Here is a 24,721-nt window from a genome sequence, read left to right as displayed (position 1 = left end):
GTTGCAGACTGCCCGTTTGCCAGAGAGAGTAACAAAACCCTAAAAAGGACCCGAGTAAAGAAATGTAAGCAAATCAGCAAGTAAGAATGAATGAATGACTTCAGTTCTTCATCCATGGAGGGAAGTCACAGTATTAGTGGTGTCAGCTCTAGTGGATTTGTGGGACCTTGTCACACAGCATAATAAGAACCAGTGGGAACTCCTGCAGCTGGGGGCACTGCCACAGACCTCCACAACACACATACACACGTGCAGGCGCACACACACACACACACACACACACACACACACACACACACACACACACACACACACACACACACACTTTAGTGTTTTTATACAATGTCAGGACATAAATACTGACATTTCTCAAATGTGAGTACTCGTATGTAATAGCGAAGTGCATTCAGACTAATTTTGACGTTAGGCGGGCACACACACACACACACACACGCACACGCATGCACGCACGCACGCACACTGTACTGACATTTGTTCTATGAGCCTGCAATTAGTCCCATTTATGAAGCTGCTCTGAAAGAACAGTATAATAAATGGCAATGAGGTGACACTAATGTGTCTCTGCTCTTCCGTCCTTTACAGAGCGCTGTAAAGCTGAACCCTGGCACATCGTGCTGGGTTACTGAGGCAGCGAGAAAGAAAATTTGCTTATCCATTTTCTTCCTGTTTTGACTACATGCCCAGAGCAGCCTGCCTCTTCAGGTTATTGTTTTTCAGTGTGTACCTACTGCCTAAACCACCTCCCCTACCCTAAACTCGACTCCCACCCGATCCACCAACTGTCTGTCCCCATGGTGATCTGTCACAGGAAATTAAACTTCCACCCCCAGACCCTGCAGAACCAGACCACTGCCGGCAGCACACAGAGCCACCACAGACACACAAAACGACAGAACCTGATCCAACACATGTACATAATCACCATCACACAAACGCCTCTGTAACCTCTAACCTTTTTTTTTTTTTTTTTTTTTGAGAACTTTTTTTTTGGCCTTTATATCAGACGTTATATCAACATTAAACAATGAATGGATCAACGTGACTGGTTTGGGACGCTGCAGCGGAACAGTTTTATGGATGGATGGATGGATGGATGGATGGATGGATGGATGGATGGATGGATGGAAACTTTATTGATCCCAAAGGAAATTTAGCAGCCAGTAGCAGACACACAACACCATACAGTAACCGTAAACGGGTGTAGACATATAACAAGAATAAATAAACCAGATCCTCTCTCCAGGCATCTATACAAATAGAAAAAAATACCACAGTCTGTGATAATATCTATAACCTGAGATGAGAGATGCAGTGCAATAATGACTGTACAAGCATTTACAGATGACTGCATATAATGACCACAGAATGAATAAATAAATATGTGCATGTATTGTACCAAATAAAGTGTCTAATGTCCAGATGTGCAAGATGCGCAATGAGGTATGCAGAAAGTGCAATATGTGCAGCACGCTGTCTATACGTGCAGAAGAACAGATAAACAAAGGATAAGCACGAGATTCAGATTCAGTCCTCCTCTCTCCCAACTGGGGAAACAAAGTAAAATAATGATGGTGTCACACCTAAAACAGAGAGTGGTCCTTTAACACCACAGTGTAGTTGTGATCAATACAGTCCTAAGCACAGCACAACAATTCATTGGATAAGATCTCGTTACATTACCGTATATTAAAGTCAAGAACATTGTTTTTTTTCTTCTCTTACACAGTCGCCATTTCAGAGAGACAACATTTTATGACCGCGACAATATGCCGCCAGAAGTGAACGTTTATCTCAGAAAAACCCAGCGCAATCTGTGCATTATTCAGGGTGTATTTTTAGGGTTCAGGGTTACGTTTATCTGGGAAGACATAATAAAGTGATCACTCAAGTGATTTTAATCCAATACGAATTTTGTGTTGGTTTTTTTTTTATTTATTTTTTTGTACTTTTTATATTGACAGTAATAGTTAAAGACCTTCTGTAATTGGCTGAACCCAGTGTTTCCTCAGCAGCTGCAGTCCTGTTTTCCCATGATGTCACAACCACACTGTGACCATTTTGGTAGGCGACATCACGTTCATTCAGTGCCGAGGCAGTCTGTGATAAGATAAAGCCACAACAGGTTCAGCATAGGCAGTAAAATGAAAGGTTTTTCTGATCACTTTAATTTAAATTTAATTTTCAGCATATTAACTTATACCTATGCGTGTACTGCCTTGATTTAATTTGATTTGTTGCTGTAGTTTTCAAAGCTACCCACTGCCGTACTACTGCTTCATCCCAAACGGCATACACGCACTCTAAATAGTTTGTAAAAATAGCACGTATACCATTAGAAGTGCACTCATTGGGGTAGTGTGTGGTTTGGGACGCAACATTGGGTCAGGCATGGAGATGCATTTATAGATGCATGTAACATACTGGAATGCTCTGAACTCTGGATACAAGCAGGCTTTATGGATCCAGTTCACCAATCTGTCATCTTCTGGCAACTGCATCTAAAGTGTCACATATCTTTTCATACTTTCCGTGGTCATTCTAAACTATTTTGCTTTTGGTCTTCAGCCACCTGCAGGGTTGGAACTGCAGTAATAGTGATGAGACGAGCTCCAGCAGACCACAGTCGGAGTTACAGCTCGCCTACCAACATGACAACTTCTTAATAACGTAATCCAATACAATTCATTTTTTGGAGCGTTGCAGCAGTCATTTTTCAATGTGGGCTACGTGTGGGACTTCGGATAAATCAAACATATGTTACGCTGTACAGATCAGCCAGTTTAATCCCTTATCAACCAAAAACTACAGAGCATCCTGTGGTAAAACTAAATGAGCTCCAAAACAGTTTGTCATTTGTGCACTTCAGAGCATCGTACAGGTCACAATTAGCGAACAAAGCAAAGGTCAAACAGCTTGGATGCTTTTGGTGCCTATTGGGGCTGCAGAATACATTGTCCTGATTATTATGGAGATTTTAGCTTTTGCAATACTGATCTCAGAATGCTGCAATATGAAAATGAGCCTCTACCTATTGACTATAGGCTTTAGTGAGTACAGTGAACAACCTCAGATGTAACAGATGACTTTGGGTAGTTGTTTGGATGAATCAAAGCTCTCAAATGATTCAAGAAATATAAAATCATTTCAGTTAAAAAAAAAAAAAAAAAAAAAAGAGGTAAATATTTACTTATGTAACATTAAGAGATCATAATATGAAGCTCCTGGGCACTGATTAGAATTCAGTGTCAGGTTTTCCAAATATACCCACAATAGTATCATGATTTCAAACAGAATTTAATGTTACACATTTATAGCATTGATAAAGTTCAAATGTACTAGCACACTTTTCAAACCCAATCTAGCATGGTTTTGATAGAAAATTTACGCTCTATTTCTTTTAAAATCATACCAAAATGGAAACTTCACAGTGCTGCAGATGTTTACAACACAAATGATTTTCCCTTTAAAACAATGAAGCAAGCAGTAAATGACATACTGCAGTTAAATAAGTTTGTTATTTATGAATATCCTTAAAATTGATATTCAATATTGCACTGCATTTATTATTTTAAAATTACTTATTATAATATGCAGCTACATAATCACAAAAATTAATTTTGTGCCCTCTAATGAACGTTTATCCAGGCAGGGACTCCGAGCACTTCAGCTTGAGATAAAGCCTCTGGCACTGCCTCCTCACAACCCAGTCCATCCACATTACAGCCCTATCGCTGCTCCACACCGTCCTCTTTACTCCCAATTAAGATAGGGCACCAGCAATTAAGCTACACACTTCAATCTGAGCACCAAGGAGGGAGGAGAAGAGAGGGAGCAAAAAACCTCCCCGTTTCTGATGAGCTTAAACTCAAAGTGTCAGAAAAGATGAGAAGAAAGAAACTGAGAGACAACAGCTGAAACAGAAGGGAGTGCACAGCAAAGACAGTTCTGTAGAGATATTTCCCCATATTTAAATAAATAAAACCCCTTAATAAATAAATAATATTTCCCACAAGCCAAAAGGGTCTCGGCTCCAACTGGAATCTCATTACTCCTCTCCACAGGCAGCAAAAAAACTATTAACACAACAGCTGGAAGGGAGAGAGAGGGAGGGAGAGAGGGGGAGAAAAAGAAAAAGACAGAAAGAAAGAAAGAACAGGAAGTGGGGATGAAGAGAAAGAGGGGAAAAAGACAGAAAGAAGGAAAGAAAGAGAAGGAGGCAAGGATCAAGAGAGAAGGAGACAGAAAAAAAAGAAGTGTGGGGAAAAACATGAGAGAGAGATGAGAGATGAGACAGACGTGGAAGCCATATAGAAGAAGAAGTGAGTGATGTAGAAACAAAAGGAGATGAGAGAAGGGTTGGAAAACAGAACAGAGAAAAATACAACTTTGTTTTGCCATGATTATAAATCACACTTAATCCTCCGTCTCTCGCTGTCTCTCACACACTGAGAGAGAGAGACAGAGAGAGCGTGCGAGAGCGAGAGTGAGAGAGCGCGAGAGAGAGAGAGAGCGCGAGAGAGAGTGAGAGAGCGCGAGAGAGAGCGAGAGAGCGCGAGAGAGAGTGAGAGAGCGCGAGAGAGAGTGAGAGAGCGCGAGAGAGTGAGAGAGCGAGAGAGTCAGAGAGCGTGCGCGAGAGAGAGTGAGAGAGCGCGAGAGAGTGAGAGAGCGAGAGAGTCAGAGAGCGTGCGCGCGAGCGAGAGAGAGAGAGAGAGAGAGTGCGAGTCAGAGAGCGAGAGAGTGAGAGAGCGAGAGAGAGAAAGAGCGAGAGAGAAAGAGCGAGAGCGAGACAAGCCACGACAGATCAGGCAGATCTCACATCTGTGCTTGTCTGTATGTAATAATTGAAAAAATAGCAGCTACTCAGGGTTTGTGTTTATTTTGGTGTCTTGCGCTGGTACACGTCTCATTTGTCTTAACGAATGCTCACTTATTTTGGTTTTGGTGATGCAAATGAGATTTTCCTCTTCGTCTTTCTAGTCAAACTTGCTTCTCCAGCAGACATTAAACTGAGCTAATTTATGCCCCAGGTGCACGTGGGCGACAGAACCGTCAGTCAAAGTGACACTAAGCGAAGCCGAAAGGACTGATTCTGATGTGCTGTTAACTGCATGGCTCGCTCCTCAGACATGATCAGAGGCTGGCATGATCAAAGATGGCTGACAGGCAGCTTTGCCTGGCAAGCATAACCTTCAGTGGAGCTCATATTGACTGGCAAAGACACAACGACACACTGAGCGCTTGACTGAATAAGTCATTGCAGGAGCTCTGAGTACTGCACTACACACACGCAGGCGGTCATGAGCGACAGAAACAACCTAAAGATGTACAATGGAACTTGAACGATTTGTGGGGACCCGGTCATACAATGTTTCAAGGGTGTTAACACAAAGTGGTGAGTATTTGATTGTATACAGCCACTAGAGCATTAGTGAGGTCAGGTACTGATGCTGAATGATCAGCTCTGAATCACAAACACTACTCAAACTCATCTCTACTGGATAGAGCTCCACCTCTTCCACTGCTCCACAACCCAGCGCTGGAGGCCTTTATGCAGGGTCCTGTTCTATTGTCAATTCTTTTCTACATGGATTACACAGAGACGAAGCTGTGAGCACCTTAAATTAGCTGAGTTCAATAATTCAAATGGATGTCTGAAAACATTTAGAAATGTGCGTTCATTTCCAGGAAACCCAAATCTCTGCTCCGAGGAAGTATTCTCTGTTCATATGATGCACCCAACACGCCCCTACACTCAGTTCAATTTCCTATTGACAAACAAAAAAACAAACAAACAAACAAACAAACAAACAAACACACACACACACACACACACACACACACACACACACACACACACACACACACACACACACACACTCTTATCTTTAACGGACAGATGACAAAAGAGCTGACAATGACTTCTCCAGCCTGATACAGTGAGTGGAGTGCTGGGTCCTTAAGGATACTGTGGAGAAAATAAATGCTAAAGAGGGAGTGGGACTAGTTGTAGGGATGGAGGTGGGAGGTGGGTGAGAGAGGGAGGGAGGGAAAGAGGCAGGAAGGAAGGAAAGAAGGAAAGAATGAAGGGGAGATAGCATGCAAGAGTAAGAAAAAAGGAAGGAAATGGCACAAAGAGAGCACAAAAGCGAGTCAGCAAGAAGAAGAAAAATACAGAAGAAACAGAAAGCCAGAGAAAGAAAGTCAAATAATTAAAAGAGAGAAGAGACAAAAAAAAAAAAAAAAAACAGCACGAGTGACGAAGAAAGAGAATGAAAAAGACAAAAGAAGAGCGAGAGAGAAATAAAAAGATGAAGAGAGGGTGAAGATAGGGACAGAGAAGAAAAATATACAGGTAAAGAAAGAAAGACTGTAATGGAGAGAGAGTGAGAGGAAGAGAGATCAAACTTGGGAGACTGTTGGTGAGATGCTGGTGGGCAGAGCGGAGAGTGAACGTGAATGGGTGATGTGGACGATAAAACGTTTCAAAGAGAAGCTACAGGAGAAACACTGAATGACAGATGGAGAAAGAGAACAAGAGGAAGAGAAGGAGAGATGAAGAGCAAGTTCGTTAGACAGACAAACAGATGAGTGAAGGACAGCAGCAGAGAGAATAATAGAGATGTACACAGACAAAAGCTACACTTCCAAACAATAGAAACAACACAAACACTGGAGTCTACAGGGGAATTTAAATTCGTACATGCTGATTACAACTCGAGTCTCTGTACTGGAGCCAGTTAGTTATCATCAGTGTATGCTGGCTGTCACAGTGAAGGCTCACTCATCTAAATAAGGGCTGACTAAGGAGGCTACTACAGCATGCTCAATAAGTAGGCTAGTTTTTAGAGCTTCAGGCACCGTGTTCGGTTTATATAGACTCATTACACATAACACAGAAACGCCAATAAAGCTGCCCTGAAGAACGGGACCAAAACATGGGCCTGCATTCCTCACAAACAGACCAATCACTGCTTCAGTTTGTCAGATTCAGAGCGACGTCTTGCACAAGCTGCACTCTTTCCTTTCCAAACATGCTCTACAGAGAGAGACGGGGCCAAATATTTACTCCTCATCCTCTCTCACCTTCGCCTCCTCAGCCCCAGCTGCTCCGCAACCACACTGCCATAAATCAGCTCACACACACACACACACACACACACACACACACACACACACACACACACACACACACACACACACAGGAAACTGTCAGTTTGAGAAGCATTATCATCAGTGGCCACAAACTGGAGGAGCAGCAGACAGCTGAAACCAATTTTACAAGTTTTAAAACCAGCCAAAGCATGTCAGATACCCAGAACTCTCACTCCCATATAGTTACATATATAGCGGTACAGTGTCAACCTAGCTGCACCAACCCTCAACTCAGTGCAGTTTCACTACATTTGACAATTTCACTTCGGAAATAAATGGAGCAGTCGCTACAGATTACTTTTGTAACGAGGGGGTGGCAACATGACTTTCTGAAAATATTAAAAAGGTCAAAAGGTCTTTGTCATAGTTACAAAAAACAAGAGACATGGCATTTCCCCAATTAAGAACAGTAATTAGTAAACAGACATATGTATAACATTATCATATTACATATCATATTGTGTATATTATCAGTATTTAAGGCTGGCTTTATACACTGAAACTTTGTCTATTAATGGTTAGTTCTTCACTTTATGTTTGATCTTTTAAAAATCTGTGCATGTTATACTTTTGAAAATAAAAGTAGCCATTACGACTGTACTTTACGTTTGCTAATCCAGTCCTAGAAGCGCTGCAGATTAATGGAGGAAAGCATGCCGTTCAACATGCATTATAAGCGTTTTGATTGACTGTTTCATGAAACTTGTCTGAAAAGTTTCCTTTATTAGACAACTCCTGTAAAATTAGCTCTTTAGTGAAAACCAATGAAAGTTTCACTGTGTAAAACCAGCCGAAAGAAGACTAAACACCTATCACTAGAGAGAGCGCAATTAGTCTGGGGTTAATTTATATTTAGCCAGTTTATAAAACATTATATAAAAAGACATTATTAGGCATTATTAGTGCATTGTGTCATCATGCAACTTTAACATCAGTCATTGACAATTTATTGAGCCTGAAGAATGCATGATTGCTTAGTCAAGTTAGTGACAGCCCTGTAGCAGGAACATCTAAGACAATGTACTGCAAGAGACTCATCTGAAAATAAAGGAAGTTAAGTGATACTTTAATCACACTTTTAATCACACAAACAGGGAAATTCCACCTCCGCATTTAACCAATCCGTGAAGTGAAAAACCACATACACTAGTGAATACACACACTAGGGGGCAGTAAGCACACTTGCCCAGAGCGGCGGGCAGCCCTATCCACGGCGCCCGGGGAGCAATTGGGGGTTAGGCGTCTTGCTCAAGGACACCTCAGTCATGGACTGTCGGCACTGGGGATCGAACCGGCAACCTTCCGGTCAGAGGTCAAGTTCTCCAACCTCCAGCCCACGACTGCCCCAAGGAGGGCCCAATGGAAGAAGGCTGAAGCTGAGAGGAACAGGTGCAAAAAAGGAAAAAAGGTTGAACAATGGCCAAAGCTGACTCGGTGCTGCCATTTGCATTTGTGCAAGAATAAATCTAAACAGAAGTGAGAGGCTCAGAGCATGGCGCCCTCTCACTTCTTTCAACATTCAGAGCTGCTCTTTTGGGGAAGTGAAACTAAAGAAGTGTTCAGCTCAAACAAATTCCTCTGAATAGTGATGAAGCATGACAGCGGGTCTGACATTTTAGCAGTGTTTTATATTAGAAGTTATTCAAAATGCATGTAACAGCACAAGAAGCTTAAAGCTGCCCTGAAGGCAGAAGACAAACTTGTTCAATGTTCATTCAAAAGATGAGTTCAATCCACAATGTAAGACACACTGTTTGCTTAATAAGACTCTTTAAAAGTCTTTATTTTAATTAGTACTTGTCACAAAAGGTCAAGACGCACTCCTGGAGAACTCCAGATAATTCTAAAAAAAGGTTCACAGACTTTTCCTCACAACTGCATGCTATTTTGTGTTGGTAGCGCTACGATAAATTCATTTCAGACAACGAAAAAAAACACAAAATAAAGGTCACTGATCATGAATTGTTGCGGCCAATTCCAATTTATTCACAGACAAATCATTCAGACATTGATTTTCATGGCCAATTTTTAATAACTATGATCATTTTTCTTAGAAAGCAACAGAACTTAAACACATTGATATGAAACAGTCCTTAAGATCTCTGAGCTCTGTATATACTTTGAATTGTTTCCAAACAGCTGACAATCTTGGCATGGTATAGCATACGTGTACTTTGCTAGCTAATGTTACTCACTATGCCATTAAACTGCAACATACAGCTATCCAAAAATAAAAATGAACAAAAAAAATGTATTAAAAGTAAATATTGAACGATTTCATGCAGATATTATATACAAACTTCCATTTATGCAATCTATATTTATATCTGTACTCGCCATTGACTAAAGCTTGAGCTTAAATATGAAAAAAAAACTGAAAATGTGCATTTTCTGTCCCTGTTTTATGCAAATCATCCCTGCCTAGACCTGAAAAAGCTCATTCCACAATAAAACAAGTGGGCCATGATCACAGATAGCTCTTATTTAATAATTAACTTGTCACAGATCACGAAACATGAATTATTAGTTCTTTACAGGCTGATGACTGTGGGGCGGGATGTTTGCTGTCTACACTGTGGCCTGTCGAGGAACAGGTTTCTGCAGCCTTATGTATGGGGAATTTAACATCCGCCATCAGAAGTGACAATCTTTACTCTCACCTGCTGGGTCTGGAATTAAAACTCAGCGAGGGTAGCTTTCATCTCCATCTGTCTCCTAGTCACTGCTTTTGTTCTCAAACTTCCCTAGGCCCATCAAATCTGTTTTTTTCCCCTATTCATCTTCTTTGTTCATTTCTCTTTATGTAAATTTCTCAGACTTGACTTTGTTATTCAGGTTGAGACACTCTCTAAACTATGCTGTGACATGAACAAACTACTAGCATTGTACTAGTATTGAACCGCTACATAATCGCAGAGATGGGTGAAGTAACCCGAACCCAAACTCGAATGACAGTTACTTTTATGAAATAATGACACGGGTCAAAATGAGAGCACCTTTCAAAGCAATAACTGAGCAGAAATAGTGAGCAAGTTATTGAACTGCAGACGAACTACAAAGTACATTCAGCATCTCTCAGCACATTAAAAGCTAAATTAAAAGGATCACTCTCCTTGTTCTGATGCACTCATGTCAAATAAATGATCAATGATCTTGTAAGAGATGGGATCAATCACAGCAGCACTGCTGCTGTTACCGACCTAAAAAAGAAATACAACAAAAAAACGTAAATAGCAACTAGATGTCAGTCCTTAAAATGAAACTGGGTAACAAGTTGATCACCTTCTTCATAAATACACTTGAGTAGAAATGAAAACACCATCATTTGAAAAGCACCATCAAAATTAGACTTAAATAAATGTAACTGAGTGCATGCACCTAGTTTCTACCCACTTCTGCACACTGTGACTCTTTTCTGTTTTTGGATTACATGAATACTCCTGAACACCTTCTGAACACCCACAGAAGCGCTCATTGATCTGCGATTACCCTGGATAATCACAAGACACAGTAAAACTAACAAAAACTAACGAAAAGAGAAAGAATGATTAGTGGACTCATTTACATATTGAAGCTTTGAGATACCAGTACTTCACAGTCAATTTCACCAGTATTTTGCAGCCAATACTGTAATTAATACTGTACATATACTGTGCAGCTCTGTATTGTAGTCTTTCCAGGTTGTTACACTGTTTTATATGTTCCTATAGTCACCATTCTGAGTTGATCGGTAGTCTGGAAGCATCGAGGGAAAGGAGAAAGGCTGGGCGATCAAGAATCAGGTCAGAGCTCTAAACCCCACTAAAGCCCTCCAGAGACGGCCCGTTTGAAGGAGGTTCGTCAGGATTGGAGAGCACTCAAGTGAAGCACTGCGCGTACACACACAGACACAGACACAGAGAGAGAGAGAGAGAGAGAGAGAGAGAGAGAGAGAGAGAGAGAGAGCGAGAGAGAGAGAGCGAGAGCGAGAGAGCGAGAGAGAGAGAGCGAGAGAGAGAGAGCGAGAGAGAGAGAGCGAGAGAGAGAGAGCGCGAGAGAGAGAGTGAGAGCGAGAGAGCGAGAGAGCGAGAGAGAGCGAGAGAGCGAGAGAGCGAGAGCGAAGCTGGAGCAGAGTGTGAAAGCGAATGGGTGATGTGAATGATAAAGGTTACAAAGGTGGAGGTGAAGGAGAAACAGTTAATGAGAGATAGAAGAAGAGAACGAGAGTCCATGAGAGAGAGAGAGAGAGAGAGAGAGAGAGAGAGAGAGAGAGAGAGAGAGAGAGAGAGAGAGAGAGAGAGAGAGAAAATATAGGTATGTGGTTTTGTGAATAAAATAAAGCGACACCTTGTCAGATCTTTTTCGAGCCAGAGACTTGTTCACTGAGCGGGGCTTAAAGCGTTTAGCAAGACTTCAGATTAGATCCTATTCACAGCCCTCATAGCGCTCTCGCTGCATCATCAGTACTTTTACAAAACTAAACAACTGCATACACCATAAACAAGACCAATTAGAGGAAACAACAGCAGTGGTGAAGAAACAACAGCAGTGGAAGTGACGACAATGACAACAACTGCAATAACAAACAGGGATGAGGTTTACAAGGACAGTAACATTGACTAAGAAAAGAAGCAACCGATAATAATGTCCTTTTTTCCATATCCTTGTTTTAAACATGGTTGTTTATAGTTTTAATGATTTTTTTGTGACTGTATATACTCTGACATAGCATTTTTTGCTATATCTCCCACCCTTAAGACAGGGAACACATTAGTAAAAAAAGCAAGTCCTGGAATGGGCACTTAGAAATGAGGAGAAGAATAGGTGATTAATAGCTGGAGATCTAGGGCACACACACACACACACACACACACACACACACACACACACTTTGTCGCTGTCGGACAAAAACCTCCTATCTCCATATTTTAACTTAAGATAAGCAGCAGCAATGTCAGGAATGATGTGTGAGAATCTATTTGGGCCTTTCTTAGGGATTTGCCAAAGGTACCTTCTCATTGTTGCCGGTCCACATCCTCCAAGTTATACTTAGAGCCCATGTTCATGTCCGTGTCTGTGTTACACAGAGTTTACCAACGTCACTGTGAAGAACTCCAGACAACTCCGTTATCCACACAGATATTTATGGAGTTCAGATCTCTCAATCTGGCCCTACACCACGCCAAAAAAGACCAGTGTGACACCTGTGGCTCATACAAAATGGGTCATGTGGAAGAAGAAGTGTAGCCAAACCATTGGCTGAAAAAAAGATAAGGCATGTCAGGAACAAACAGCTGACAAAGAAAAAGCTACAGAAAATGGTAAGCTCATGGTGGCTTGTATGGATCTGCAGGGTCTTCTTCTTTGCCCAAAATTGAAGGCATCATCTTTCTATTATTAGACCGAGCTGGCTGTACACAAACTGTTATGTATGGCATGAAGGAGAAGGAGGGTTGTCTGTGAATGAATTTGCCTCTTGCATCACTGCTTACCTTCACCCGCACCTGCAGTATGATGAACACATTTTGCGAAGTGATTGCTGTGGGTACCAGAACCGTAACACCCTTCTGGCAAATGCTCTCCTGCAGTGACTAACAAGAAGGTCATCATAGAGAAGTACCTTAAGCGTGGGCACACTCAAATGGAGTGTGACGCAGTCCACAGGGTCATAGAGAGATGACTGAAAGATCAAGATCATTTGTCATTCACATGAAGAAAGCACGCACACAGCCAACACCCACTGGAGGTGAAATACCTGGATCATGTCTTCTTCTCTGATTCCAGCAAGATGAAACTTTGCCGACCCCTTCGTCCAGGAACAAGTAGTGGGGATGCCACCGTTCATGAGCTAAGGGCTATCAAATACAACATCAGTGGTACCATGGAGTACAAGCTTCAGCACTCAGATGACTGGAGTCCATTCCCCAGGAGAGAGCTGAGGAGCTTGGGGAACGATGCATCGGTGATCAGTCGGCTACACTCCACCTGCCTCACAGTCAAGGAGCAGAAATACAGACACATACGACAACTAAAGGAACTTATCCCAAAAGACTTTCATAGCTTTTATGATTCACTGAAGCACTAAATTATACATAAAAAGCATTTTTCTATTGGTTCAGTTTACTAAACTTGTCCCATTGCTTGTTGTATGGTTATGTGGTTTTTCACCATTTCACTTTACCGTATGTCCTAAAGCATCCTTATCCTGATTAGACTTCAGATTTTGTTTTCAAATGTTTTAATAAATTTTATTTCTGTAAAATACATGTGCCATGATGTAATTCAATGCTTTTCTACTTATCATACTGTTTTATTCCCATATTCCTTACACACTCATTCTGTAGCTTACCATACCTGAATCTAAACTTTTACCTCATGATAGACTGAACTGTTATTTTACTTTCATGCTCGATGTCAAATAGATTCTATGGCATTTGTTATTTATATATTTATGTGAATTATTTGAATAATTTACAACATGAATCAGATTTTTATTACATGTTTATTGGAGAAAAAGTGAAATAAATTTAAACTTGTGTCTCAGCTGCTATTTGTTTTCATGGGTCACAGAACAGAGATTTAATATAGGCAAGAACACGGTCATCATTTTGCTGCATGATTTAAAACAGCAAGGGTAGGATTGGTATTTTATTTGTATTATTTAATTTTTTTAACACAAACGTTAAATCTAAGCCCAGACTTAAAATGATTTTTATTTGTAAATCACTACTGACACTGCAATTCCATACAAAGATATTAATTCATGTCTGAAAAACAGACATTGATGTTTTGAAACCGCTCACAGTGAAAGCTTTTGCTTATAAACAGCCTGATGCAACAGAGGGGCTGACACCCAAAGTCCACCCGAAAATAAAATCTCATATAATCTCATATCATCTCATATATATATATATATATATATATATATATATATATATATATATATATATATATATATATATATATATATATATATATATATATATACACACACACACACACACACACACACACACACACACACACATCTTTCTACAAAGAAACACTGGAAATTTCCAAAAGTTAGATAAAAGTATCACAAATTTAGAGCGTTTTTTCCTTCTCCTGCAAAGTTACTGTTTTGGAGATGCAAGGTTTTTGTCAAACAGTGACGATATGTGTGTGTGTGTGTGTGTGTGTGTGTGTGTGTGTGTGTGTGTGTGTGTGTGTGTGTGTGTGTGTGTGTGTGTGTGTGCGCGCGCATATGTGTGCATAAAATTGGGGTTACTAACATGATGTAGGAAAAAGAGAAGGCAGAGAGGATAGAACGCCCACCTCCAGAGACACACACACAGTGCCTTGTGAGCCCGTCAGCACCACAGGGTTGAACCTATTAAATTCAGCCTGGCTAACTTTATCTCCCCTGTCCTTGTGACAGCAACATCCTTTGGCCTTGGAAACATAAATTAATCCTGCATCCCTGAGATGTTTCTGCAAATGGAACAGCACTGCTGCGTTAACATCTGCAACAGGAAAATTTATAAGGCTGTGGTCATGGCGACAGCAGTGTGTTCATGGTGACAGAGCAGCAGAAGTATTTGTGGAGAGACTGGGATGAAACATGGTGCTAAGACACTCTACACTACAGACGATGTTAAGTCTCCATTTCTGGACTGCACGGAGCACTAACAACATTACAGCAACTCAATAAGATGTGACCATGCCTTCTAAAAGGTAACCTCCACTAGTACCATGCCTGCTTATAAACTCAGGGCTGGTTCCAGTGTCTCTGATTCATGCTTTAACTGTTTTCATTTAGGAAAGCTGCAAGTATGGACTCATTCACTTTAGTTCAGGAATCTCGAAGGCTTTCAAGAAATAGATTTGCATAAAATGTGAACATTGTCGCGCAAATGCAGTAGATTAGCCAAGACATGTTTTGCATCTGCAAAAGTTTGCTTCTTCAGTTTTGCACTGGAGCTGTGATACTACTGTAGCCAACAAGTAAAGGAATCCTATGCACATAAATTACCATTGTGCAAACCTCATGTCTTCGCTGTTTACGTAGATAAAGTAAAAAAACTGAATTAATCGGTTTGTTTCTTTTCACAGAGTATTCCTTTAAAAAGATTCACAATCTAGCATCTTTAAAATAAATGACAACAAAAATAGACAAGTGCCAGACGGAGACAGGACTGGGCTTGGTGTTAGAATCATTTAAAGCACTTCAGCTCCCATCCCGCAGCGCTCAGCAGGGGGAAGAGCAGGAGGTCTCGGCATGCTCAGACAAGCTAAAGCTGGAATGCTGCCACACAGAACTTCCATGAACACAGCCCTGCGCAGGCCTGGAGCCACTAAAAACTCATACTACGACACTTTGCAGAGCCGGGGCCGCTGCCAGAGAAGAGTGGGGATCACAGTGAGGTCAGGAGACTACTGAACAGCCACAACTTTTAGCTAGATCGAAGACACACTGAGAACTCTGAGAACACACTCTCCACCTTACTGGCTCAGAGCCGACAGCACTTGGCCAGCCAAAGCCAACAGAGAGTTATAGAGTGAAAGAGCTAGAGTTGGGTGGTATGGTTGAAGGAACTGCATCTCAACAGCTTGCACGGTTCTGGCAATAAACAAAATACATCTCAAGTATATGTAGAACAACTGGTGCCAAGTTGCCAATAAAAACTAAAGATTTTCAAAGAATGAACATGAATGACAATCATTTTTCTTCTGTACCAGTTTTATGCATTCTTATATGGCAAAGGAGGCTGTTTGAGGACAATTAGTGAACACTCTTATTCAGATGGCTTGCAATGTAGGAAAGTGCAACATCTTGACAATCTAGTCTGTGGAGCTCCTGCCTAGAAAATCTGGGGGGCACTGTGTGACCACTAATGAAGCCTAATAGTCTCACATGCAAGACTGACTAGCTCTTAAGTTCTTATTTCCCTGTTACTTCAACATAAATGTGAAACAGCTTGAGCATATTATAATTGTTGGAAATCACTGTGATGGTCATGACATTTTGTATATAGAATAAATAAAAACAAATAAGTGAGTAAATCAAACAAACTAATTGCAAACTTTCAAAACATCATCTAGCCCTAGAGCAAGAGACAAGTAGAGAGAAAATTAATAACAATAAAATAAAATAAAAACATTGGACAGATCTTGGAGGAGGGTCCACCCCACCATTTTTTGGTTTGTTTTAGGTATTCTGGCTTTCCTGTCAAAAAATGTTTATTATACCAAAGTCAAAAGGCCAATAAATACCCCACATCTAAAATAAAATAAAAAAAATACCCAATACTACTGGATCTACTGGCTCCATAATAGTGCACAGTGCTTGGACCCTGATGCTTGCCACTTGAAATGTGATGTGTAGCTCTTAAAATAGTTCACAGAAATCAAGTTCCACATCAATTTAAGAATAAGTGACTCCTAAATAAACTGTCTTGGTTGCTAACAATAACTTGCACGTTAACCTTTTGCTCAGATTTTAAAAGTGACTGAAGTAAGAAATCTGAATATGTGACGACAAAACCAATTTGATTACATAACATGGGTCTCTTTTCATGGGTCAACAAAACTTGAATAATAAACCTGTGGGTTGTTTGCTGCAGACCCATGCCTTAAAAATGAAAAACCTCATCAAATCTGCACAATTCACATGAATGGCATGTTAATTAGAGATGGGCTATATGATGTTCTATCGTTATTTTGATCCGTTTTATTGTGATGCACAATGCTTTCCGGTGTATATCAGATGTCATCAGTATGCAAAGAACACTGCCCAGCTTACAAAAACATAAGCCCTGTCTAATTGATTTTAGTGCAGTACAGTAGGTGAAATGTTTTTGACTGTTTTTTAAAATGTAGCACTACTAGTGCCCTGAGTATGTGTTAAAATATTGTAATACATATTGTTCAGCATAAAAATGTCTTCATGATATGATTATGAAGTACCATGATATTCTTTGTCATATCGTACACCCATGATGTTAAGCATTCAAAAAGGCGCATTTCTGTGAATGGCAACAGGCTTTGCATTCATGACACGTTGCTATGACAGAACCTGTTCAAATACAGCTTACAAATGGCTGGACTTTCTAAAAAAAACAAAACAAAAAAAAAAAAAACAGAGAACATCAGCTGCGGTCAACATTTCCAGTCAAACCCTTGTATAGAGACACCAACATCTTACCAAAGGAAAAAAAAAAAACAATATTTATCAAAAGCAAAGTATAGCACACAATGTGATCAATCTGACAAAAATACAGAACAATTGAATACATTTATGACACAGGATGCTAATCATACAAACTATTTGGTTTATCTGAGGTTTGATTTGCTGCAACAGAAAATTCATCAGTAATATCATATAAAGAAACTTTAAAACCATGAGCACAATAATTAAAAACCAATGTTCACAGAATGCACCAAATTCAAACAGCACTGATTATATCTCTTTATAATGACGCATGCAGCTGTTTAGTGTTCTGTGATCATAAGATCCACAAAACACTAAGTAACGTGTATTGTGACAAAATTATTATTTTCGCACACGGTGCCACAATCCTGAACTCCAAACACAGAGGCACAAGACCGTCGCAGGCCTATTAAACCTGCCTTTACACTGTTCAGCAGGTAAACCTTTCTGATGGTCTTACAAAGCAGAATTACTGACATTAGTGCAGAGATGCTCATTGGCATGGAAGAGGAGCCATAACAATGTGCTTCAGAGACTTAGCAGCCTTCCAGCCATGCAAACACAAGGCTGAGTTCACCTGGCTATGGCACAGCGGCGTGCAAGATCCGTGCAGAGCAGAGAACCAACTCAATATCATTTCTATGATAATTGCATACACACCCACAAGTCAATCTGCTTTTCCAAGGACTCCATACAGACTCAATCAGTACGGCCTGAGGGCACACAGCCCAAAAAAAAGGAACAAGCAGATAAATTAGAGGGAGAGAGAGAGAGAGAGAGAGAGAGAGAGAGAGAACATGAGAGAGAGAGAGAGAGAGAGAGAACATGAGAGAGAGAGAGAGAGAGAGAGAGAGAGAGAGAGAGAGAGAGAGAGAGAGAGAGAGAGAGAGAGAGAGAGAGAGAGAGAGAGAGAGAGAGAGAGAGAGAGAAAGTCTGAACACAGAGAAAGAGGGAGCGAACGAGAGTGAGAGAAAGAGCGTGGGCGAATGATATGGATATGATCGCTGCTGTCGAGAAGAAAACCTCGTAACCTTGTTTTTCTGTTTTTGACATAATTTGAAAAAGTCTGTTGCCCTTTACATTATGCGTAGATTTCATGAGGAACGGACCAAAAGAAACGACCCAAGATGACTTGGAAATAAGTCTGGTTCCACTGACATACATTAAAAGTAAAGTAGGTCGCTTCCTTTTCCTGCAATCAAAGTAATCCTTTTGGAGATACGACACAACAGCGATACAGGTGATGAAAAGACGATGTGACTCAAAGATGACTAGGAAAGAGTAGAACGTGTCAGCAAAAATAAACGAATAAGTAAATAAAAATAGAAATAAACAGAATGAAAAAGGTAAAAGCTAAACACAAGGTATAAAATAAGTACTAAACTACAAAAAATAAACCAGCACTTGCAATCTTAGCAGCTGGAACAACTCACGGCAATATGACGGTATCTCATCATTATCATACAGTCCAACGCAAAGTTAAGAACGTTTAAACACCGGAATGCCAATTGCTTTTACCACGGCACCCACCTTTAGAGCCACATGGCACATAGTGCTACAGCCTGGCCTACACAAACGAGTGGTGTACAAGGCTACAGGCTAGTATCACGGACACATGGCACACACGTCTGGAGCGTGGAGCATGCAGTGTTAATCTTTGCAGATACAGAAATGAATGCTGTACGGCCTCCTGGCAAAAATACAGCACGGTGGCTTAGTGAAGCTCAAACTGTAAAGCACTTGCCTACAGAATCAAGAAGCTTGATGACACATACAGCAACGCATGTTATTTGAAGAGCTGCTATATCTCTACATTATACTGTAAGTGTGCATTTGTATACCTAATGCAAAGAGAGCTAACTGAAAAGAGTTGCTAATTCTCTCTTTCAAACCTACAGCTTACTGAAATCTTATTTAAAACGGAGATTATTCTTCCACCTTTCATAAAAGATGCAATTCCAGCTGTTCACACTCTCATGGGCAATGTATCACAGATACACTTGCATGGACACAGTACAAAGTCAAGTTTCTCAGAACCGCACAGCTTAGACCCGAGTGGCAATAACGGGAAGCCTTATATCAGACTCAAAACAGCAAACAGACAAATACGGCTCAGGTTTGCCATTCAGAACATGCATCGCTCACCAAAACCACTGAGTAAAAGATATAGCATATAGCCTACCTGATCAGGAGCAGACAACCGAAGCACTTCAGAGGGAAGAACGTCTCATGCGTGCAGTGCAGACAAACGACTCGGCAAGAAGCTGAAGAACCTCCATTGTAAAAATCAGTCTTTTAACACGGAAGCCTGTTAAAACAAGCACAAAGAATTTTAATTTTCCATTAGGAAGAGGAGAAAGTCTGACACAATCTGCTAAAAATAGGCTGAGCTATCTCTGTGTGATGAATAGTGAGTTTAACATTCCTTTATCTGGATAATTACAGCAGGTATTCTGTAACAGCACAGATGGTCATGAAAACGGTGTCGTGTTCCAATAAAAAACTATTAAATTAAGCATTAGGGTTTAAAAGGTTAATAAAACAACATTTGCAGAAGAGATTGCAGCATTTTTCACTCAGTCTGACCCAAAAGTACACTTTTTTTACAAGTACAAAGCCCAACAGTCAAATTAAAAAATGTAAATTTATGCAATTCATAACACCAGGGGCCTCAACAGGTTTACAATCTGCAATCGTAAATCAAGCAAAGGAGCTCTGAATGTGAACAGCACTCCCTGTTGACCTCCCTCTCGCTCTCTCCTTTCTGTATACACACAAACACACAAATTAGGTTCACCTAAGTATGCTGGAGTTCTATAGGAGCCTGACAAGTCCCATTTGTTTACATGAGCGCTAATTAACTACACTTTAATGAAGTTGCAAAAATGCCAACAACAGCCACCCAGGAGGGAAATGCTATGACGCTGAGAGAGCTACTACATACTACTGTCAAAACAGACTCCGCGAGCAACGGCTTCATATCTGCACCAAATAATATCTTCTGCTGCGTTAGCTGTAGGCTAGAAATTTGAGATGGACATTTTGTATTGCTTTAAGCTCTATGAGTGGCATCTAATGCTTTGTTTCACTGAAATGGAAAAAATATGATTTTACATACAAAATTTGCAGTGGTTAATTAATAATACAAATGTGTAAAAAAAAAAAAAAAAAAAAAGGATTAGCGGTGGGGAGTGCTGTCGCCTCACAGTGAGGAGGGCCTGGGTTTGATTCCCCGTCCGGGTGACCAGGGTTCTCTCTGTGGAGTTTGCACGTTCTCCCTGTGTCTGCGTGGGTTCCCCCCGGGTTCTCCAGTTTCGCTCCCACAGTCCAAAGACATGAAGTCAGGCCAATTGGACATGCTACATTGGCCCTAGGTCTGTCTGTCTGTCTGTCTGTCTGTCTGTCTGTCTGTCTGTCTGTCTGTCTGTCTGTCTGTCTGTCTGTCTGTCTGTCTGTCTGTCTGTCTGTCTGTCTGTCTGTCTGTCTGTCTGTCTGTCTGCCCTGCGATGGCCTGGCGACCTGTCCAGGGTGTATCCTGCCTTCCGCCCAGTGACAGCTGGGAAAGGCTCCCAGGGTTAGGTAACCCTAACCCCTAACCCAACAGCATAATATGCATCATGACAAATACAATGTGAAATTTTACAGGGGAATAAAATGGGATCACTGATTGTTACTGACCCACTGTTTTATTTTGACCGGTTCTCAAGACACTAAGTTTCCACTTCTACTTCAAGTAAAACTCCAACCCATTCTTTTTTTTAACAACTGTTATTTATTTTTACTAACTTTAATTTTTTTCTACTTCAATGGAGGAAGAAACTGAAACCAAGATAAAAGATCTCATAATCGTCATATAGGTCTTTAATTAAAAAAAGTCATCTGTTGCATTTCATTTGAGATTTTTCTCCTTCCAACAACGTTATCCTCTCACTACAGAAGAACTTGGAGTATATTCTTCAATTACATTAACACACGCTTTACTGAGCAGTAGTATCTCTGGATCCTCCTAACAATTAAGGTCACTGAAGAAGTGAGCCATCCGTGTGCTTGTGAACAGAGTTCTGAACATCAGTGGATCATTTAAAGAAAATACCAAAATGCATCTCTTGCATAACGCTGGCACTCATAAGACGGTTAATGGCACACAAGCTAACCAACTAACCCACAAGGCACCCAGCCACAAGTCACATGCAGTAAAGAGAAAGAATAACATGAGGTCAAGTGCATCCTGTTTGTATCTTTAACTGTAAAGAAAAACTGACATGTACACACCACAGGATTTGATGCTGAAGGCTCCAGTATACACTACACAGTATTCTTACTAAGACTACTTACTAAAACAGCAAGTAAACCAGTAGACAGAACACAGTTTACATCAGATATAGATTGATGCTGTTCCAAACAGCGTCAATCTATAGAAGTGTGCATCAATTTAAAGTTTGTAAAAGTTTTGACTAAAGGACCCATGTGTTATCCCCTCCAAGATCCATGTGTGTGGTTTTAGGTACCAAATTCATTTTAGATGGCCCTGCTCAGTTCTGATTGGCTTCCTTGCATGGTCTCATTCAAAAAGCAGTGCAGGCTGAAAGTCCTTTTAATTTCTGTTTAAAAGTTTGGAGCTGAACTGCTGTAGGCTGAGTAGGTTGATCTTCAGGTTCCTCTATAAGTGTTGAAATGGAAAGTCCACTTCTTTTGTTGTTGCTTTAGACCGAAGACATTTAGGTTCCAGATCAAAATATGTATACTAGATAATCAGATCAGAACTCCAGCTTTCTCTTCCTAAAGTTTACAACTAGATGTGTTAAACAACATAGAACAGGGCACCTTTTGTTTTAACCAATCTGTTTTCAAGTGAGCAAACATCTAGGAACGTGTGGCTGACTGACTTGTCCAAGTGTGCCCCATTAAATCGATTGTTTAAGCAATTAATAGCCCTGAATGTCTATTCTTGGTTTTTGTCCTGGGTTGACACTGAACACTGAATTTGTTGTTAAAGGATGAGCAAACATGAAGAACAGAGAGCTGTCTATGGGAGAAAAGAAAGACATTTTGAAGCAGAGAGAAGTGGCTAAATCATTTAGAGCCATGGCAGAAGCATTGAGCCTACCCACTATAACAATTCAGAATGTCCTGAAAAAAGAAAGAAGCCCACTGGTGTAGTAACAACCAGACATCAAACAGGTCGGCCAAGGAAAGTCAGCAGTAGTTGACGACTAACATTGTGAGAGCTGTGAAGAAAAACAGACAGTGAAATCACCAAAAACCTCCACAGGACAGTGGTGAAGGTACCACAATCCACTATTTGAAGAAGACAGACAGCAGAAATATAGCGGCTGTGCCGCAAGATGAAACCACTCATGGCAGGAAGAATCAGAAGGTCAGACTGGAATTGGTAAAGAAGTACAGAGATAAGCCACAGAAATTCTCACAAGCTTACTGACTCTCAAATGCTTACAAGCTCACTGGTCAAGCACGGAGGAGGTAGCGTCATGACTTGGGCAACTGAGCATAGATTTCACCTCCCAAAGAGAAGACTGAAGGGAAAAGCATCCAAACAAACAAGAACTTAAAGAAGCTACAGTAAAAGTCTGGAAAAGCATCATAAAAGAAACAAACAAAAAAAAAAAATTGTCAGTGGGTCGCCCACAAGCAAATAATAAGTGGTATTTATTTTAAGACTTTAAGACTTTTGCTCACCTAAAAATTGAGTGGTCTGGCACCATGGTCACATTTAACATATCTGGATGCAAATAAAAGGAAATAAAAGCCAAAATCTTGATATTGTCATATTCATCTGTTCACCTTAAACCCAAATGCCTTCAGTGGAAAGCAAAAAACATTGGACATGGCCACTCCAATATTTTCAGAGGACACTGTACATAAATGTATTTGACATATTTAAATGTTTTTATGATGTAGCTCAAAAGAGGCTGATTTCACAGCTTACTGGCTTTCACAGGACTGTATGGATTCAGGAGTGAACGAAATATTTTGAAAACTTCAATGTTTACATACTACATCAAGTTCTTATCTCAAAACACACACTGAAAAAGGTCCTTTATAACCCCCAAATTGTGGTCTCTAAAGCTTGTGCATCAATTTTTGAACCGATTAAGAACGAATGAAACAATCAGATCAACTGCCAACCAAATTTTCTTCCACAGCAGAGGGAGCGCAGACCACGTTCCCATAGCACACTCTGCAATCCAAACAAAAATAATAAAGACCTGAGGTGAACAGTCACTGGAGCAATTTGAGCTTCTCTTAGCTACGACTGCAGCATTTGCATAGCGACAAAATGGCAAAAGGAACTGAGGCAGTTTCCAGCAGGAGGTCCATAATACAACCCCATCATTACACCACCTGGATTTCCGCTGCTGTAAAGTAATGGAAGGACTCAAGAGCCACCTTCTTCTCTCCAGCCATGTTCATACAGCCATGGGGGTCAGAATGCTAATTACACGGCTGAGAGTTATTTCTGAGTTCTTTCAAGCAGACACGGGAACAGCCAAATGAATCAACACCTATTTATAACACAATCCACCTGCCATTTTTTTAATACAGTACTAATCACAGAGCTGAAATAATGCATTGCTTTATATCCTCGAAAATGGAACTAGAACAGGTTTAGAAAGTGCAGTTTCAATAAGCTTTGCAGCATAATAAAGCACACTGCTGATTCAATGATGCATGATTTACTTTAGATGAACTGAATATCTTAATTATCCAGATCACCTATGGAAAAAACTCTGGAACTGTGACTGGTCCAGACGCTCAAAGCATACAATGGAAATGCTTTAATTGGCTAGGTGGCTCATGTGCACTAGGCATGCACGATGACACCAAAATCATAGTGGTTTTGGCAGATATTTGCTGCATGTGGATCATCTGTCTGACTAATTTTTCAAATCAGTTTTGGTGATATATTTACTGGACTCCAGAAGAGCAGAACATTTGAGTGACACAATGAGCTACTGTGATAAAACGCCTGCATTTTATTCATTTTACTGCATTTGCAATCTACAAACAAAACAAGTGTTACATTTTTCTGAAACGCTAACTTGGCCTAACTTCTATGTTTTGTACCTGCTTATTGCACCTGCATCAGTGTCAGCTTCAGCAGTCACAAAGCATATTTAGAGAAATCCAGGTCTAAGCCCCAAACAAGAAAACAGGCAGGACAAACTGCCGGAAAACATGAGGAAGAAACAATGAGATTGTTGACACCATAAAGCAGAATTATAATACACAAATTAGGGGAGGATTTGAAGAATTATGAACACAGAAATGAGGCGAGTCTCAGCGTCTAGTCATTAAACAGAAGCATTCAGATCAACCAATGCCCGATTTAAATATCATCTGAAAAAGAAGGTGTAGTAG

At 40.5% G+C, this 24,721-nt stretch overlaps 1 protein-coding gene across 4 annotated transcripts in view; it reads right to left on the bottom strand.

Annotated features, from left to right (window-relative positions):
- Nucleotides 1-24,721, bottom strand: part of ndst2a (N-deacetylase/N-sulfotransferase (heparan glucosaminyl) 2a) — a 162,136-nt gene that overhangs the window by 118,823 nt on the left and 18,592 nt on the right. For all 4 annotated transcript variants that reach the window (XM_017715818.2, XM_017715819.2, XM_017715821.2 and 1 more), the window contains exon 2: nucleotides 19,524-19,649. The gene's annotated coding sequence lies outside the window, so the exon portion shown is untranslated. The remainder of the gene's footprint in view (nucleotides 1-19,523; nucleotides 19,650-24,721) is intronic.

Source organism: Pygocentrus nattereri, chromosome 5 (assembly GCF_015220715.1).
Source record: "Pygocentrus nattereri isolate fPygNat1 chromosome 5, fPygNat1.pri, whole genome shotgun sequence".
In the NCBI taxonomy this organism is placed as follows: domain Eukaryota; kingdom Metazoa; phylum Chordata; class Actinopteri; order Characiformes; family Serrasalmidae; genus Pygocentrus; species Pygocentrus nattereri.
This window is presented reverse-complemented; position numbering and strand designations above follow the sequence as displayed.